General features: G+C 42.3%; 1 long non-coding RNA gene across 1 annotated transcript in view; it reads left to right on the top strand.

Moving 5' to 3' along the window:
- Window positions 1–17849, top strand: part of LOC143644365 (uncharacterized) — an 85223-nt gene extending 67374 nt beyond the window's left edge. Inside the window, exon 3 of the long non-coding RNA XR_013156649.1 lies at window positions 17106–17849. This is a non-coding gene — a long non-coding RNA (uncharacterized LOC143644365). The remainder of the gene's footprint in view (window positions 1–17105) is intronic.
- Window positions 17850–19875: the final 2026 nt, after the last annotated feature.

The raw sequence follows: 19875 nt of genomic DNA on the forward strand, positions 1-19875 counted from the left end.
CTTTCACCCCTGAATGTCATGTCCCATGTAGGGGGAGGGCAATGATTTTACTTGCAGAGTTGGGCTTAGAGAGAGGCCACATCTGAACAGCAACAGAGGTCCTCCAGAAATAACTCTTAGGTATGCCTATGGGTAATCTAAGCTTCTATGCTAGGTGCATAAGCTTCACAAGAGTAAGCCTCTTGATCGAGGGCATGGCCTTTTGATTTGAGATTCCCTGATGTTAAGGTTTAATAGTTCCATATTCTTTATCCCCTCCCTCGGGAGACTTTGCCAATACTTTTTGATTATCTGTTTCATATACTCTAGGTTGTATCCAGGCATTATAATAATCTATACAGGATTAAAGGACCTGTTTCTCATTCTGTACTCCCTGTGTTTCAGTTGTTCAAATGAGCTATACAGATAGGTTGAATTAGATTATGCACTAAAGAAAATTTCAGTTCCACATTAAATAAAGCTTTCTTCCCTTGGTCTTAAAGAGTATGTGTGGTTCTAAAATATAAACACTGTCTTCCTCACCCCAGTGTTCTGAATTACTTTAACCCCAACCTGTTCAACTTCGTTCTTATCTCTAAATATCAGGTTATATATATATAACAGCTATCAAAATCCAGAAATAATAATAACCACTCTGGACTTAAAGTGTCTGCTCTAAAAGCTTATAGTCTAAGCCCGTTTTCTCATAAGCATTTTCTAAAGGTGACCATACCATTGTTGTTTTCTTTTGTTTCTGGCTTATTTTGTCTCACCAAATATCTCACATGTTCATTTACATCGTTGGGTTCCTCAAGACAGTGTTCCTTTTTGTAGCAGCACAGCCTTTGTTCATAAGTATACACCATCGTTTGCCATTCTACTTCTCCATCAGTGCATCCTTCAGTCACCTGCATTCATCAGGCATCATGCAGAGGGCCCAAAGTCCACAGTCCTTTAACATTCTCAGTTTTAGATAATTTCATTGTTCCCAAGAGACAAAAACCAGTAAACAGACCCTCACCAAATAAGAGATCTAAATCTCTTCTTAACTCTTGTCCCTCACCCCATTATTTATCTCTGCTGTTGCTGTGGTAGTGCTGATGGTTTCCTTTTGAATATAGCTCATAGCATGCAAGAGCAGTTTTCCCCCTTAACGTGGACTTAAACGCTCTTCATACAAGAATCATATCTTTGAAATAATTCTTGCAAGAACTCATTCATATTTCTAGTGTTAATTGGTGGGTGTGCTGGTTTGAAAGGATGTATGGACCCTAGAAAAGCCATGTTTTAATCTAAATCCCATTTTGTAAAGGCAGAATAATCCCTATTCAGTACTGTATGTTTAAATCTCTAATTAGATCATCTTCCTGGAGATGTGATTTAATCAAGAGTGGTTGTTAAGCTGGATTAGGTGGAGACATGTCTCCACCCATTTGGGTGGGTCTTGAATAGTTTACTGGAGTCCTGTAAAAGAAGAAATATTTTGGAGAATGTGAGAGATTTTGAGAGATTTGTGAGAGAGCAGAACGACATAGCAATGAGAGCAGAGAGCCCATCAGCCAGCAACCTTTGGAAATAAATAAGAACGCTCCTGGGGAGCTTCATGAGGGGAGGCTAGGAGAGAAAGCTTGCAGATGACACTGCGTTCGCCACATGCCTTTCCAGATGAGAGAGAAACCCTGACCCTTTTTGCCATGTGCCTTCTCACTTGAGAGAGATTCTGAACTTCAGCGGCCTTCTTGAACCAAGGTATCTTTCCATGGATGCCTTTGATTGGACATTTCTGTAGACTTGCTTTAATTGGAACATTTTCTCAGCCTTAGAACTATAAACTAGCAACTTATTAAATTCCCCCATTCCATTCCTGACATTGCATTCTGGCAGCTAGCAAACTAGAACAGTGGGACACTTAGGTCTATACAACCCCTTTCAATCTTGTTCATCTTCAATATGGGTAATATTACTTCTAGACCCACTAGAGAATCACCTTCACTACTATCTATTCCCTTATACCGGAGTTCAACCTCATTGGCTAACGGGTCACCCATCTCTAGCTTCTGTGTATCTCTAAGTCCCCTGTATTCTATATTATAAGTCTCTGATTATACCATTATGCTGGTCATAAAAGTGGAATCATACAGTATCTGTCCTTTTGTGTCTGGCTAATTTCAGCATTATGTCCTCAGGGCTCATCCATCTTGTCATGTGCCTCAGGACGTCATTTTGTTTTACTGCTGCATAATATTCCATCATGTGTATATACCACATTTTGTTGATCCACTCTTCTGTTGTTGGGCATTTGGTTTGATTCCATCTTTTGGCAATTGTGAATAATGCTGCTATGAACATCAGTGTGCAAATGTCCATTTGTGTCATTACTTTCAGCTCTTCTGGGTATATACCAAGTATGCTATTGCTGGGTCATAGGGCAGCTTGATATTTAGTTTCCTAAGGAACTGCCAGACAGTCTTCCATTGTGGCTGTACCATTGTACATTCCCATCAGTGGTGCATAAGTGTCCCAGTTTCTTACATCCTCACCAACATTTATAGTTTCCTGATTGTTTAATAGCAGCCATTCTTTTGGTATGAGGTGGTATCTGATTGTAGCCTTGATCTACATTTCTCTTATAGCCGGTGAAAATGAGCATCTCTTCATGTACTTTTGAGCCATTTATATTTGCTCTTCAGAAAAATACCTATTCATATCTTTAGCCCATTTTATAATTGGGTTGTTTGTTCTTTTGTTGTTGACTTGTTTGATTTCTTGTATATACAAGAAATCAAACTTGTCTCTTATGTGGTTTCCAAATATTTTCTCCCATTGAGTTAGCTCCCTCTTTACCTTTTTGACAAAATATTTTGAGGTGCAGAAGCATTTGATTTTGAGGAGTTCCCATTTATCTATTTTTTCTTTTGTTGCTTGTGCTTTGAGTGTAAAGTTTAGGAAGCTACCTCCTATTACTGGGTCTTGAAGATGTTTCCCTACATTTTCTTGCAGAAGCTTTATGGTGCTAGTTCTTACATATAGGTTTTTGATCCACTTTGAGTTAATTTTTGCGTAGGATGTAAGATAGGGTTCCTTATTTATTCTTTTGGCTATTAATATCCAGTTCTTCCATGCCCAATTATTGAAAAGATTATTTTGTCCCAGTTCAGAGAGTTTGAGGACCTTGTCAAAAATCAGTTGACTATAGATTTGGTTGTCTATTTCTGCACTCTCAATTCTATTCCATTGGTCCGTGCTTCTGTCTTTGTGCCCGTACCATGCTATTTTGACCACTGTTGCTTTATAATAGGTTTTAAAGTCAGGGAATTTTGATCTTCCCACATTGTTTTTCTTTTTTAGGATTCTTTTAGTTATCTGGGGTCTCTTTCCCTTCCAGATGAATTGGGAAGTTAGCTTTTCCAAATCTTCAAAGTAGGTTGTTGGAATTTTGATCACTGTGTTGAATCTGTAGATCAGTTTGGGTAGAATTGACATCTTAACTATATTTAGCCTGCCTATCCATGAGCAGGGAATGTCTTTCCACTTATTTAGATCTCCTTTGATTTCATTAGCAGTGTTATGTACTTTCCTGAATAAGTCCTTTGTCACTGATTAAGTTCATTCCTAAGTATTTGATTCTTTTAGTAGCTATTTTGAATGGAATTTTTCCTTAACTGACTCCTCAGCCAGCTTATTGCTTGTGTATAGAAATGTTACTGATTTTTATATGTTAATTTTATATCCCGCCATCTTACTGAATTTATTAGTTCAAGTAACTTTGCTGTAATTTCTCAGGATCTTCCAAGTATAGTATCAAATCATCTGCAAATAATGAGAGTTTTATTCCTCTTTTCCAATTTAAATGTGTTTTATTTCTTTGTTCTGCCTGTTTGTTCTAGCTAAAACTTCTAGCACAGTGTTAAATAATAGTGGTGTCCATGGGCATCATTGTCTTATACCTGATCTTAGGGGGAAGGCTTTCAGTCTCTCTCCATTGAGGATAATGCTGGCTATCGGTTTTTCATATATTCCCTTTATCATATTTTGGTAGTTATTTGGGATTCCTATGTTTTGGAGTGTTTTTATCAGAAAAGAATGCTGAATTTTGTTGATTGCTTTTTTTTAGCATCAATTGAGATGATCATGTGATTTTTTCCCTTTTGATTTGTTTATCTGCTATTACCTTAATTGGTTTTCTTGTGTTGAACCATCCTTGCATTCCTGGTATATACCCCACTTGGTCATGGTGTATAATTCTTTGAATGTGCTGTTGGATTCGATTTGCTAATATTTTATGGAGATTTCTGCATCCATGTTCATTAGGAAGATTAGCCTGTAGTTTTTCTTTCTTAGAGCAACTTTACCTGGATTGGTATTAAAATGATATTAGCATCATAAAATGAGTTAGGTAGAGTTCCTTTTTCCTCAGTTTTTTGGAAAAGTTTGAGCATGACTGATGTTAGTTTTTTCTGGTATGTTTGGTAAAATTCCCCTGTGAAGCCATCTGGCCCTGGGCTTTTCTTTGTAGGAAGATTTTTGATGACTGGTTGAATCTCTTCACTTGTGATTGGTTTGTTGAGATCTCCTATTTCTTCCTGAATCAGTGTAGCTTGTTTGTGTCTCTTTGTGAATTTGTCCATTTCATCTAAGTTGTCTAGTTTGTGGGTATATAGTTGTTCATAGTGTCCTCTTATGATTTCTTTTATTTCTTCAGGGTCTGTGGTAACGCACTCCTTCTCACTTCTGATTTTGTTTATTTGCATCCTCTCTCTCATTTTCTTTGTCAGTCTTGGTAGTGGCCCATCAATTTTATTGATTTTCTCAAAGAAACAACTTTTGGTTTTATTGATTCTTTCTGTTGTTCTTTTGTTCTCCCATTCATTTGTCTCTGCTTTAATCATTGTTATTTATCTTCTCCTGTTTGCTTTGGGGTTAGTTTGCTGTTCTTTCTCAAGTTCCTCCAGGTTGCTGTCAAGTCCTCGATTTTTGCTCTTTCTTGTTTTTTAATATAGGCATTTAAGGCAATAAATTTCCCTCTCAGCACAGCCTTTGCTGCATCCTATAAGTTCTGATATGTTGTATTCTCATTTTCATCCATCTTGAGATAGCTGCTGATTTCTCTAGCAGTTTCTTCTTTGATCTACTGGTTGTTTAAGAGTGCGTTATTTAATCTCCATATTTTTGGGAATGTTCTCATTCTTTGATGGTTATTGAGATCCAGCTTCATCTCATTATGATCAGAAAAAGTGCTTTGAATAATTTCAGTCTATCATTCCCTGAGTTCCAATTCAATTTTTTCCATCTTTTTTGCCTTTTGCTGTTTTGAGTCTTTGAAGTCAATTATCCTGTCCTCTGTACACTTATTGTTTCTTCTGTCTCTTCAAATCTGGTGTTGTGTGCCTCTAGTATGTTTTTTATTTGGTCAACAGAGTCTTTAAACTCTGTGATTTCTGTTATTTTTCTATTTATTCTTTCAAATTCCTCTTTGTACAGTTCTGCTGTCTTCCTGATCTCCTTTATGTCATTTGTTATCCCACTTATTTTATTAAGTAGAGTTGTATGAACATCTTTAATTTCCAACATGTATGTCTCCTTTGGTGTTTTAATTTGGTCTTTAGGCAGGGCTATATCTGTCTACATTGTGATATGCTTAGTGATCTGCTGTTTTTGTCACATGTAGATATCTTGATTGATTTATTTTGGGAGTTGATTTCTTTCAGTAGTCTAAGACTTTGTATTTGCAGGACAGTTGTACAGCAGGGAGCAGGGCATGGGGTGGGGCACTTAGTACAGTGATTTGTTTCAGATGGGCACAGGTTGGGGATGTTACACTGGTGCTTGTGAATGTGGGCACTCAGTGGCCTGGGAGGATGTAGCTGTGTGGGTGCATCGGTCTGGGGGGTGCATAACCCTGGTGTTTGCTGGTCTAAGGCATAGGACCCTTTGTATGCATGTGTAGAGCTTTGGCAGCAGGTCGGTGTTAATGCCCTCGTGGATTGGGGCAGATGTGACACGGCTGTGTAGGTCGACACTTTCTCAGAGCTGGGAAGTGAGGCTGAGGGCTGTGCGCATGCACAGTTTTAGGAGTGCAGTTCTCAGAGCTGAATGATGTGATTGGGAGTCCGTTTGCATGCGTGGGCCTGGGAGTGCCGTAAACGGATGCACTGAGCTTTGAGACATTATGGGTGGTTTCGGGCGGTAGCCTAGGTATGGAGGTTAGTGTGGGCAACCTTTATGGCTTGTAACAGCCTGCAGGGAACAGGGAGGGGAAGGTAGTGTTTGGGAGTGGTGTGGGAGAGGTGGGTTGGACTGCATTTGGGGTGGGGATGTGGGGCAGGTATGTGCACTGGGGGTGGTGGGTTGGGGGCACCTGGAGCACGGGGAATGGGAGTGGGTGAGGGGGTTCAGGTTTTGTGGGGTATAGGGTGAGTCGCCAGTCATGGGGCTGTGCCTGTGAGGGTAGCGCACCCGAGGAATGCATCCTGACTTACTTTCTAGTCCTGTGTACCCATCCTTGCACTCCCATGGGCTCCGCTGCACCGTGCCTCCACGCCAGGCCCCAGCCCTCTGCCTCGCAGTTCCTTGGCCTCTGCAACCGGGGCTGTCACATGTGGTGCAGAAGGCTCTCCCAGAGTAGCTGCACTTCCAAATTGCTGCCTCAATTGCCCTCCTGTCCCTTCTCTCACTTTTCCATGGAGCAGGGCTCATCTCAAGCTGCTCTAGTCAGCCATCTTCCCAGAAGACCCCGTCATTGTTGTTTGGATTTGCATTTCCCTAATAGCCAGTGAAGTTGAGCATCTTTTCATGAGCCTTTTAGCCATTTGTATTTCCTCCTCTGAGAAGCTTTGTGTAAATTTAGGGTATATCCTTGAAAACCATTTCCTCAAGGCTAGAAGAGTCTCTTTGCCACTGGTTCTTGATGGATCGTGTGAGGACCAGCCTCTGTTTACATGGGCTTTTGTCTCCAGACAGCTCTGAGCCTGAAATATTCTCAGAAACAGGAGAAGTATCTGTCATCTTTTTCTAGCTTAGCCTGAGAAATGTGACAGTAACTCAGACTGAAAAAGGTAGAATGTGGTTTAGTGGAAAGAGCAGAATTGAGGATCTAGCAGTTTTCTGATCCCTTCTCTCCTCCAAGGGTATGCTTCATCAGTTCTCTCTCTTTCTCCCCTCATCAGTTATTCCCTAAATGCACACATGCTATAACTGCTTAAAAAAAGCCAAACTCTTTCCCATATCCCCTTCAACTTACAGCTCTGTTTTGATGCTGCTGCTGCTGATAATGTTAACTAGCACTTACATAGTGCTTAGTATGTACCAGCCACTATTCTCAAAAAGAATGGTTAATATCCCCATTCTTCAAATGAGAATCCTGAGCTATAGAAAAAAGAATAATGTGCCCAAGATCACAGAATTGGTAAATGGCAGAGCTGGTATTTGAACCCAGGCACTTTGTCCTCCTTTACTGCAAAAGTTGTCAGAAAATTTGCCTATTCACTGTGTTCTGGTCTCTTGAATCTCTTCAGGTCTTTGTGCCCTCCCCAGTTCACTAAAATTGCTCTCAGAGTCACTGAAGGCCTGCCTTTGTCAGAATCAGCTCCCTTTTCCTTAAAACACGCTCTTTGCATGGCTTTCAAGACATACTCTCCTTGGTTTTCTTCCTGATGTACCTTTTTTAAAGTCCACAGCACATAGTTTCATCTGATACATATTCTATTCATTTTTTATTGTCTGCCTTCCGAGGGCAAGCTATCTGAGGGCAATACTTGACCAGTCTCATTCCTAGCTGTGTTCTTTATATGTCCCCTGACATGTTTTATAAAGTAATTGAAGCTTTGAGAAGTTAGGTTACTTGCTTAGGGTCACAAACTCGTGAAGTGCTAGGGCCTAGACCATGTCCTGACAGAGTTTAATTGCTCCATAATGCTCCTGTTTCTTCTTAAATAAGATCAATAATATGTAGCATGTGGATTTATTGTGAAGATGAAACAAATAATGCATAGGAAAGCACTTTGTCAGCCCCAGTGTGCCAAACAAATCTTGCTTATTTAATTTATGGAGAACCCTAGTTTTTCATGTCCATGTTACCAAATAACCAACAGAGGTTCTTTGTGCTCTTGGGTTTTTGTTTAGAAGTAACTGATACAGTCTTTGCCAATTTTGTATTTTCTTCTTCCTTCTGCCCTTGGTGTGAGAAATATGTACGTATATATCTGTCTGCTTCTTTCTGTCTTGGGCTCTAATTTCCTCTCTCTTAACCCCTCCCCCACCCCATTAGCCATCAGGTCTAGAATTCCTGGACCTCTGTGGCCTGTCAGTAGTGGGGGCAGTGAAGCATACATGTGTATGCTTGTCATTGTTTGTTCATGTGTATATGCTTGGGGAAGGCGCCTGTGTAAAAGCAGGTGCTTAATGGGTGTCAGGAGTCCCATCTTGCACAGTTGTCCTGGCAGCCTGCCTACCCCCTGCCCCAATTCTTTGTGGCAGATTGGAATGAAGTGATCACAGGCCCATTATGGCTAAATACCAGAGACATAAAATGAAGCAAGCACACTTGATAAACTGCAGAACTGTTGCTCTCAAGTGTGGAATTTATGTTTCCCTGTACCCACAGCAGCTCCCCCAAGCTCATATAAAGCACAGAGTAGTTCCAACCTCTGTGATGTTTCATGTTTTGATAATGACACAGCTTAAGAAAAGATGGCAGTGATCCCCCCCCACACCCCCTTTTTGTGTGTTGTTTATTCATTTGCTTTCTTGATTTTGAACTAGAGAAAAATGCAGCCGCTTTTCTAAGAAATATCTTAAACTGTCTTTTCGGAAGACAGGAGGAGTGTTGGGGTGCTTTGAAAAAGGAGAACAACATTAAGTGTCTTTGGCCTCCATCCCTGGGGGAGTAGTCTTCCAGGAGAAGCTTCCACCCACGCCTGATTACTGTTCTTGCACTGATTGTACAGTGGGAGTGGGAGTGACATGGCTAGTAGCAACTTGATGTGCTCTCCAGGCCAGGTCAAGCTGTTCTCTATGGGCACAGTTCCAACAGCCTGCGACATCCTTGGCTCCCTCAGTGCTGCTGGCTTTGGGTAAGATAGTCGTGGGAGGATGAGTTGCATTTCTACTGGGGCCTCCAGAGCAGCTTGGCCCATCGTGGTGCATCTTTAAACCTAGCCTGAGGCAGACGCACAGCAACACTAAGCCCTGCGGGTAGAGGGGAAGCAGGATGCCTGTGCTCCTGAGCTCCCTCTCACATGCTCTTTCTGTATCCTCGGCCTCCAGAGCTAATGCGTAGAAAATGGACCATCCACACGCCTTGTTGGGGATATGCAGCCACCTGAAGGGGTCAAGTTAGAACGCCATGGAAGCAGCTATGTGGAGTGGTAGGAGCACAGTTTTTGAGCCATGCAACTCTGCTGCTGACTAGGGCTTTCTCTAAATCTCAGTTCCCTTGTCTGCAAAATGAGCATAAAAGCTGTTGAGAGGTTATATGTTTTTAAAGGACTTCAGCACAGTAGCCTGACAGGTAGTGAGCCTTCAGGAAGTGATACCTAGTGTTCTTAGTTGTGGGGTGGTTGGGAGACACTGTGGGGTCATGTTGAAGATGGACGGGCTTTGGAATAAGATCTAAATTTATATTCTTATTCAGTTGTTTAATCATTAAATAACTAATGAGTGGTTACTGTGGGTTTTACATTGACTGCCTTTGAGCTGTACTGGTTCCCTAATTGTGCTCTAGACACCATACTTTTCTGAATCTCAGTTTCTTCATATAAAATGGGAGAATACTGATCTTGCAGGACTCTGATGAGAATGAAGTAAATATTATAAAGGGTAGCAGGTTTATTGTTACAGAATTTTCTACTGTAGCTCTATAGTCAGTTACTTAAGATAAAATGCTTGTCTTTAATATTCCAGCTCTGATATTCAATCCAGTAGAAGCTTGTTGAGAACCTGTTAAGTGAGAGGCATTTTGCCAGCCCTGGGAAATGTTACTACCAGCAGAATGCATCACCAAGGAGTACCTGGTCCAGTGGGGGCATCAGAGACCCAGCCACTTAGGCTGTGGATGCCAGTCAGTGCTGCCGTAAAGACACAAACTAAGTGTTGAGATGTCGCCAAGGAGGGTGTAGTTGCTTCTGCCTGGGGAGAGTGGCAAAGGCCATGCATGAGAGTTGACCAAGAATAAGAGAGACTGTAATATGTGGACAAGGGGCACAAGCAGTGAGGGTGTCCTAAAGAGGTACTTCATGGACAAGGCACACAGGTGGGAGCTTGCATGGAAGGCTTAGATGTGTTGGTAGCAGTGGGTCATGTGCGATATGATGAGGCTAACAAATCAAATGGGGCTGCATTGTGAATGCTCGGGAGTCCTTGCCACTGTGGGTGGAGGCTGTGATGTGGAAGGCCTACAAGAGGGTCAAATGGGCTGCTCCTTACCGCCACAGTCTAGCACAAGACTGTCTGATAGGAGTGTAATATGACCCACTCATGTAATTTACATTGTCCAATAGCTACACTAAAGTGAAAAGAAATTGAAATTAATTTTATAACATATTTTATTTAACCCAATATATCTGAAGTATTATTTCAACATGTAATTAGTTAAAAAATGTATTAATGTTATATATATATTCTTTTTCATTGTTGTTTAGTCCTAAGTTTTCAAAATCTGATATGTATTTTACACTTATAGCACATCTTGACTTGGGTCAACCAAGTCTCACATGCTCAGTATCCACATGTGACTACTGTATTGGGCAGTACAGGTCTAGCATCTGTGGGAGGATAGAAGATGGGAATGATTTTCATAATTGTGAACCTTCCTTCAATAGTCCTACTCTTCCTTCCGTTAGAAGCCTTTGAATCACCATGCCAGCAGTTGAAAGGTAACTCTGGTAGTAAGCAGTCAGCAGGGAGAAGAGACATAATTAGGAATTGTATCGTTCATGGGTTATATGTACAAAAAACAAAGCAAAATTCCCTGGTATTTGGAATGTGTCTTCACTGGACAAATCTTCCTGGATAGCAAGTTACTCCCTACCATTTATTGAGCACCTAGGATAGCTTGTTAAGGCAATAGATATTTCAGATAATACATTATTTCTTTTTTTCAGTATCTTTACAAAGCAGGTGATCTTACCCCATTTTACAGAGAAAGAGAATCAGGAATGAGAATAAATGTTTTGCCAAAAGTTGCATAACTAGATGTGACAGAGCTGAGGTTCAAACATTTTCTGTCTGGTTTCAAACCTTTATTTTTACCTCTGCTCCTTGCTGCTTCCCTAATAGGATCTGTGCTGGTTTGAAAGGATTTATGTACCCTAGAAAAGCCATGTTTTAATCCTAATCTTGTGGGAGCGACGGTTTCTTCTAATCCCTATTCAGCACTATCGGTTGGAAACTTTATTAGGTTGTCTCCACAGAGATGTGACTCAATCAATTTGTGGGTATAAAACTTGATTATATGGAGGCGTATCTCTACCCATTCTGTGTGGGTCTTGATTAGTTTATTGGGATCCTATAAAAGAGAAGTCATTTTTGGAGAGAATGCCCTTTGAGAACCATGAGAAAACCATAGTAGAGCCACAAGACTGAGAGAACCACGGAGTCCAACAGCCAGTGACCTTTGGAGATTCCGAGAGAGCAGAGAAGGACAACAGAATGATAAGAGCAATGAAGCAGAGTCCACCAGCCAGCGACTTTTGGAGATGAAGGCGAATGCCCTTGGGGAGCTTCATGAAGCAAGAGGCCTGGAGAGGAAGCTAGCAGAAGACACTGTGTTTGCCATGTGCCTTTCCAGATGAGAGAGAAACCCTGACTGTGTTTTCCATGTGCCTTTCCACTTGAGAAGGAAACCCTGAATTTCATCGGTCTTCTTAAATCAAGGTATCTTTCCCTGGATACCTTAATTTCCCAAATTAAAACCTTCCTATAGACTGGTTTTAATTTGAACATTTTCTTGGCCTTAGAACTGTAAACTAGCAACTCATTAAATTCCCCCTTTAAAAGCCATTTCATTTCTGGTATATTGCATTCCGGCAGCTAGCAAACTAGAACAAGATGTAATACTATATGTATGTTATGATCTTAAAATTGGGAAAAAATAGATATAGAGAACCTAATAAGCACGTGTTTGTGCATATGTACTTGTAAACACACACACGGATAGGAAAAAGACTGGAAAACTATAATCAGAGAAAGACTACAATCTTAAAAATAACTCCATCTGAAAAGATGCATTTCCTCGCCAACTTCTGCTGTACCTTCCCTGTCTGCTGCATACACACATACCGGGGGACCAGTTGGAATGTGCATCGGGGGCGGGGGCATAGCTGGTGGGGTTTTTGTTAGAATTGGGTGGAACCTGAACATTTGTGAAGTCTCCTGTTTCCCTGGAGAGGGGAGCTAGAGGCAGTGAGGGTGACTGGATGCCAGTCAGAATCATAAAGCTGAAACTTAAGCTTCCAGCTGCCTGAGCTGCTTGCTTGTAAGGAGCCAGACTGAGAGTATGAGCCTCCTCTTGCTTTTCTGAGGGGGCTGGTGAGAACTTAAGTGACCCTGAAGTGGGTAGAGAGCAGGGAGGTCTGTAGTACAAAGGAGGGTGGTGACTATCCAGGCTTTGGGGTCAGACAGATGTGGGTTTGGCCTTTGACTTGGCCACTCCCTGATTTTGTGACAGAGGCTTGGATTCCTCACTTGTAAAGCTGGAGTAATAATTTTAGTCAGGTCTTTTTTTATTGTAAGATGTAGAGACTTACTGGAACCAGCTCAAGTTAAAGGTGGTACATAATAGATACAGAAGCACATCAAAGTAGCTTAAAGACAGGAGTCTTTATAGAGTCAGGCTTTATGGAGACTGGACTAGTATGATAAGAGTAGAGCCCACTCTCTTCTCCTCTCAGGAGTGCGCTCCTCTGCTTCTACCTGCTCTCTTCCCACTGCTTTCTCTACTTTCTTCTGCATATGGTCTCGAAGGGATTTCCCAGCTCCTACATCTACATGATTGTTCAACCTCACTGTCCATTTGTATTTCTTAGGTTAGTCTTGAAATCGAGGCTGGTTGGCCTAGCCTGTCTTTTTGAGGCAAACCACAAATTTCAAAGGTTCTGGTAGAGTCTAGATGAGCCATTCCTACTTCAGGAGGTCACATGGCCCAGTCAGCTGAGGTGATGTGAGGTGGAGCATGGATATTAGGGTGCATCTGGTACCATCATCCACAAGGGCTGTTTCTCTACTAAGTTCGCTTTCACACCCTCCCAGATGATTATCTCATGCCTTCTCTTTCATCGTATCTGCCGCCCATCTTCCCAAACTTTAAGTAGAACCCCTCTTCTATTTTATTGAGAAAACAGAAGCCTCTTGTATGCCCCCAGTGAATATACCTACCTACCTCTATATCCGTCTTCTCTTCTTTCTGTTTCCTTGAATTTGAAATTGTGCGTTTGCAAATCTGTCCATTGCTCCTGCAGATATCCCTTTCTTTTTCATCCATTAGGGTTTTCTCTTATTCTGTTGGACCCCTCAAAATCAGCTGTGCACTAAGCATGCTTTAGTTTAGCAGACATACTTTCCATAGCAAAACTTTCTCAATGTAGGACGCAGTGTGTGGGTTTACATTCTGGCACAAACTCATTATCTCTTCACAGACAAATAACAGTTTGTGAGCCATGCTCGGAGTATCCCTAGTTTCAGCCCCCGCTTTCATTTTAATTGTCTTCTCATTAAAATGACAGTGATCTCCCTCTTGACTCTCTTGGTGCCCTTGGTTCCATTGTCTCCTCATACTCCTTCTTCACTTGCCTCTTCTTCCATGTCTCCTCTGCTTGGTTTTCTTCCTTTTCTCTATCTACCTTGGCCTTCTTGATCTTCCCTTGTCCAATAGCTGATAACTTGCAAATACAAATCTTCAACCTAGATTGAGCTTCTGGCTCATTTATTCAACTGCCTCCTTGATATTTCTGTGTTCCTGTCTAACAGTCATCTCACACAGAGAGTTGTGGAACAGTTCTTAATTTTCTTTCTCAGATCTCTCCCCTCCCATCCTGCCATGCTCCATTCTCCCTCATCTCATGAGACAGAATCACCAACACCCAACTGCTCAAGCCCCAAACCTTAGATTCGTCTTTGGTTCCCTACTTTCTGCCACTCTTCATGTCTAATCTATCAGTAAATCCATTCAGAATATAACTCAAATCTATCCTCTCTGTCACTTCTGACCTTCCCCACATTTGAGCCACCACCATCCTTCACTACTTATCCAGGTTCCTATGACCAACTCTCCACTGAGTTCCCAGCCAGAGGGAACTTTTTAAGACAAAAATTCCTTCCTTAACATTCTTCAGTGTCTTATGCTGCTTTTAGAACCCCATTCTTACCTGATCTACAAAGCTCTGGGTGGCCTGGCCTCTGCTGCCCTCTCCAGGCTCATCTCCTGTCACCCTCCTTGTTCCTGTTGGTCTCCTTTCACTCCTTACTAAGCCTGATTCACTTCACTTTTCCTTCTGCTTGTGCTCTTCCCCCGCCTTTTGTCCTGGCTGGCCCCTTTCCATACTACGGTTTCACCTCAGTTGTCATTGCAGAGATGCTTTTCATAATCACCCCACCCCTGGCCCACCCTAGGCTGACTCTGGCCTTATGGAAGAGCAAGAGGTTGTGGTTTTAGCCCCACCACATCCAGAATGGAATGAAGTCAGGGGGCTGCCAGCTATAGTGCCTAATAACCCAGAATTCAAACCTGTCTGTCCTTTAAATCTTGACTGGACCTGCACCACCCCAGCAAACAGAGGCTTTTATTTTGAAACCTTCAGGACCAAATATATCTTACACATGTTAGGAGATGATCATCAAGGAGGTTGGTACTTTTGACTATCAATTGCACACGCATGACAGGATGCAGACAGCAGCTAAAGAGCAGGACAAAAGTCTAGGTCCAGTGCTGTTAGGCAGAGGTAGTCAGGGCACCTGTTAACTCTGGGAGCCTGTGGTGCCACCTGCTTGCACCAGCCCTGTGAGGTGCCTGAGGCCATGAAGCAATGTATGAGAGATAGCAGTAACATCCTTTGAATTAACTTATGTATTTTTTACAGGCCCAACAGGTCATTAGCTACAGTGAAGGAATGGCTAAAATCACAGTGGTACTAGTGGCTTGTCTCTCCTTTATAACAATTTTGGGAGGCCATGTTAGGAAAAGAATGGATTGTAGTTTGTGTCTTTGGACAAGGGACACAATCCGTTGCTCATTAGAATTCACTGGATGCTGTTTACAGGTTGGGTGATTGTGGACAAGTAATTTTTCTTCGTTGTTCCTTGATTTCCTCATCCCTAAAATGGATATAATAAAACCTGTCTACCTACCTCACAGGACTGTTGGGGTAAGTTCTCACAGTACCTGAGCACTTTCTACATGCCAAGCCCACCCAACCCTGTGTTTCACAGATTCACAGTGAAGCCTCACCACAGTCCTGTGAGGGTGGGTGCAGGACTCACCTGAGACCTCACCTGCTCAGTCTTATTCTACATAAGGGGTTTATTCTACGTAAGACCTTTCCTGACTCAGAATCCACATTCTGCCACTTAACGTAGTAACTTGGTATAAAGGTTATCTTCCTCATTAGGGTGAAGACAGGACCCCCAGGACACTGGGAGAAAACTGGGTATATAATACCTTGCATAAAAGCCCCTTTTTTAGAGGAATATTGTTGTACAGTGCTCCTCTGCTTCCCAAAACCCCTCATGCCATGCCAGTCTCCTGGGAAATGGCAGTGGACATTGGTCTTTTTATTTCCCTACTCAATACCCAATCTCCACTCTTGAATTTAAAAATATTCCACCTCCTGTAGAACTTAAAAGAAGGCATATTGGTGCTAGGCTCAACTAGTCAGATGTACATGGGCGATAGTGATGCAAAAAAGCTGGGGCAGTGGAGAATTCATTCTGGAGACAGTGACAGTAGCAACATCTGTTTTCCAGAGATAGTGGCAGTGGCCTCAGCACCTGCCACTTCAGTTCCAGCATCCAGTGCCTGCAGGGTCTGTGATGCAGGTGAGATAGCCCTGGTGGACTGTTGGGCTCCAATCATTGCTCCACAGCTGTCCCTGCCTTGCCCATTTCTGAGTCTGCTTCTCTGTTTTTTATGACGATCCCATGAGGTATCAATGGCCTGTCAGGAAACTCAATTTAAATTAGCCAAAGTCTATTTCTCTTGTTTAAAACTAAGAATTGGACTTTTATTGAGCTATTGTTCTCTAGTTATCAATGTGTTTTTATTCATTCCCCAGGCCCCTGGCAGTACTACTTCTCTTCCTTAGTACCTCCATGTACCACAGAATTTACTGTTAGGGAGAATGTGTGGCAGAGAACCAGCTCCAAGGCCCTGGACAGAAACCTTAGCCAATCTCCTCGTTGCTCTGACCTAGGTTTTCATTATGCATCAACCTATTAGGCTCTCCTAGACTGTGAGTTCTGAGAGCAAAGCTGAGCCTTCCTCACACCTAGAGCAGTGCCTGGGACACAGTAGGTTCTCAGTGAAGGTTCAAATGAATGGATGAAGGACCTCAGAAACAGATGAGAAGGTTTTTTTTTGGGGGGGGGGTGTTTCAGCTCTAGTAAGCCAGTTATCAGTCCCCTGGACATGGGCCGGATGGGAATCGCATGCCTGGAATCTGTAGTGGCCTGTGGTTAGACGCTGGAGACTGGCTCGGCAAGGTAGAGCCTTGGAAGGTAGACATGCTCTCCTCTTTCTTCTTAGTGGAGGCAATATTGTTAGAACTTCCTAAACCTTTCATATCATGGCACATATAGAAAACAATAATGTTTATCGAGTAACCAGCATTCTGCTCCTGAAGCTGAGAGGCCCCCATCTCAGCACATTGGTAACCCAGATACAGGACACTGGTGCACACTGGCCAGGAAGCACTGACAGAGGCTGAAACCCTGAGGTACATCTGCTCATCCCCACCACCTAACATTTAGAGGGCTGATCCCAAGAAAGGAAATCAGAGCCCAGTATAACCTTGACTGTTCTTAACCCCTTGCCAGATAAGTTGCAGATATTTTTTTTCCCACTTAAACATTTGCCTTTAACTTTATGGTTTCTTTTTTCTTTCATTTCTTTCATCCTTGATCTATTTGTTCTCTCTTAGGTTATCCTGAACCTTGGCAAAAGGAGTGTGCTCCTTTCTTCCAAACCAACCCTCCTGGCATCCTCTGGGAAAGATGCGGCAACTCAAAGGGAAGCCCAAAAAGGAGACATCTAAGGACAAGAAGGAGAGGAAACAGGCCATGCAGGAGGCCCGGCAGCAGATAACCACAGTGGTGCTGCCCACTCTGGCCGTGGTGGTGCTGCTGATTGTGGTGTTTGTGTATGTAGCCACACGCCCTACCACCACCGAGTGAGCCCCCGGCTGCCCTGGACTGTGCAGAGAGGACAGGCGCAGGAGGGGGAGGAAAAAGGAAAAATGGCTTTCATATTCAGAGATTCTCATGATGCTGATCTCTAAGCAGAAGCACCCTGTCTTCTCTGGTCTTTGACTTGATTAAAGTTTCTCCACTTTTCTTGGGAGGGAACAGGGAATATTTTATCAGTGAACGTGCCATACACCTTATGGTCTACTTCATGTGCCTTTCAGATTTCAAAGCAATGTGTGTGTTTGTTTTCTCTCCTAAAATCAAGAAGTACCTCCACTTGGTGAGAGGACGAATCATGGGGTAATGAATCAGTTGGAATTTATGTTTACCCATCCCCATTATTCTGAACATGATTCTTTCCTACCTGTGCTCACAATTTCCAAAGGAACTGTATTTCTTCTCTGTGCTTAATGTGGTTTGAAATATGTCTACTCAAAGGTGAAATATTTATTTTTGGAATAAAGGAGATAATAGCCTTATACTGAATGTTTATCGTGTTTTGCCAGGAGGTGGCCTTGCTCTCCTCCGCTTTTTGGAGATGCTGTCAGGCTTCCTTTCTGGTGTTGTCACCTTCCCTCCACTCCCCCAACCCCTGCCCTAAGGCTTTCACCCCCCCTGTCTCCTGGCTTTTAAGCACTTCCACTAAAATACTTTTTGTCTGGATCATTTTAAGATTGAGAGACTCTGGAGAGGGACAGAAAAGGTTCTTTGAATGATTTGTTTCAGCAAAATAAGAGTTTAAATCGAAAGACCACCACAAGTGCTTTTTATACCAGCCGTTCGTATTTAAATACTGTATTTGCAAAACAGCCACACAAAAGTGTTCCTAGAGGTAGAGGTTAGGCTTGGTTGTGTTCTTAGCTGAAAGAGTACACATTGTTGGCAGTCCAGTTGAGTTTTAAATGCAGATTGGCCCTTCTGGAAGAGTTCCTTCATTTTATTCTAAAGGCATTATTAGCACATGGTGCCTGATGGAGTAGCCATTGGGCTTCTGTTGGCTTTTATGATTTCTTCCATTTTTGAAAGTCAAGATTCTTGTTAACTGTTCTGAGTATTTCTTTTCTCCTGTCATTGCTGATTACTAAGAGATTTGTGGGGACAGAAGTGCTTTTCTAATCTCTGAGCATTATTCGCTCACTGATGGCGGAGGCTGTTACTGAGGATTTGGGGCCTCTTTGAAGAAGTCTCAGGAAGATGAAGCAGCTGTTGAAAGGAAGGACTCCAGCTGATATTGGAAATCCTGCAAATTGGCAGGGCTGACAGAGCTCTGTGGGGCCTGCTTTATGAGATCTCATCTCACTGGGAGATACAGCACCTTGTTATGCCTGCTTAAGGTCTGGTGGCCGGGAAAGATTTACTAAAATATTTATCAAATGTAGAGGCTGCTAGAATAAAGTTTTTCTGGGGTTTCTATTTTCCTCCCACTTACTTAGTTCTATTATGAACTAAAGATAACTCATAAAAGTTGGTCTAAGAAACACTGAAGGACACTGGCCCAAGGACCTATTCATTCAGGGGTGGGTGGGCAGAGGGTAGCTGCACAAAGGCCACTGGGCTGCTAATGAGCTCCTCCCTGCCTGGATGGAGGACAGTTCAAGGACAGGTTGTCCACTCTAGTAGAAACAGCCCAGTTTGCCTGATCTGCATTTAATTCCTAGCCTACTATGCAGAAGTATGGATTACTTAACCCCTCACTTAGCTTCAGTTGCCCCAACTGTAAATGATTGATAAAGTCACTTTGGGAAGTGGGCCATCTCATAGAAAGCAAGGCTTTTAGAGAAAATCTGAGTTTTGGTGTGGTTTTTACCACTGGAACCTCTTTCAGGTCTGTTTCCTGGTATGAAAACGGAAGCTTTATAGGATTGTTAACAGGATTAAATAGAAATAATATATTTGTAAACCCTCATCCATTGCCCGGAACATAGGAGTTGCTTTATAAATAATAGTAGCTAAGTATTTTATATGTATTAACTTCTTTATTTCTCATATAGCTTGGGCATTGTTAGTACTTAGTTTTACAGACTAGAAAACTGAGACAGGCCTGGAAGCTTTTCTGAGGTCATTCAGGTAGTAAGTGGAGGAACCTAGTGTGGTAGGTTGGAACAGTACATACCCCAGAAAAACATGTTCTTAAAGTTAATCCATTCCTGTGGGTGTAAACCCATTGTAAGTAGGTGTTAAGGTGTGACCCACCTCATTTAGGATGGAGTCCTTTATAAGAGAATAGAATTCAGACAGAGAAAGCCCCGGAAACAAGAAGCTGAAATCAATGAAACCTGGAAGAAAAGGGAGAGACTAGCACACACAGGTGGTGACCTCCCTTGCCATGTGACAGAGGAGCCCAGGATTGCTGGCAGCCAGTCTTTGGGAAGAAAGCATTGCCTTGATCTGGACATTTTCCTAGCATTAAAACTGTAAGCAAATAAATTTCCATTGTTTAACCCAATCCATTTCCTGATATTTGCTCCAAGCAGCCTAGGAAACTAAAACGCATCTTTATTTATT

Source organism: Tamandua tetradactyla, chromosome 8 (assembly GCF_023851605.1).
Source record: "Tamandua tetradactyla isolate mTamTet1 chromosome 8, mTamTet1.pri, whole genome shotgun sequence".
In the NCBI taxonomy this organism is placed as follows: Eukaryota; Metazoa; Chordata; class Mammalia; order Pilosa; family Myrmecophagidae; genus Tamandua; species Tamandua tetradactyla.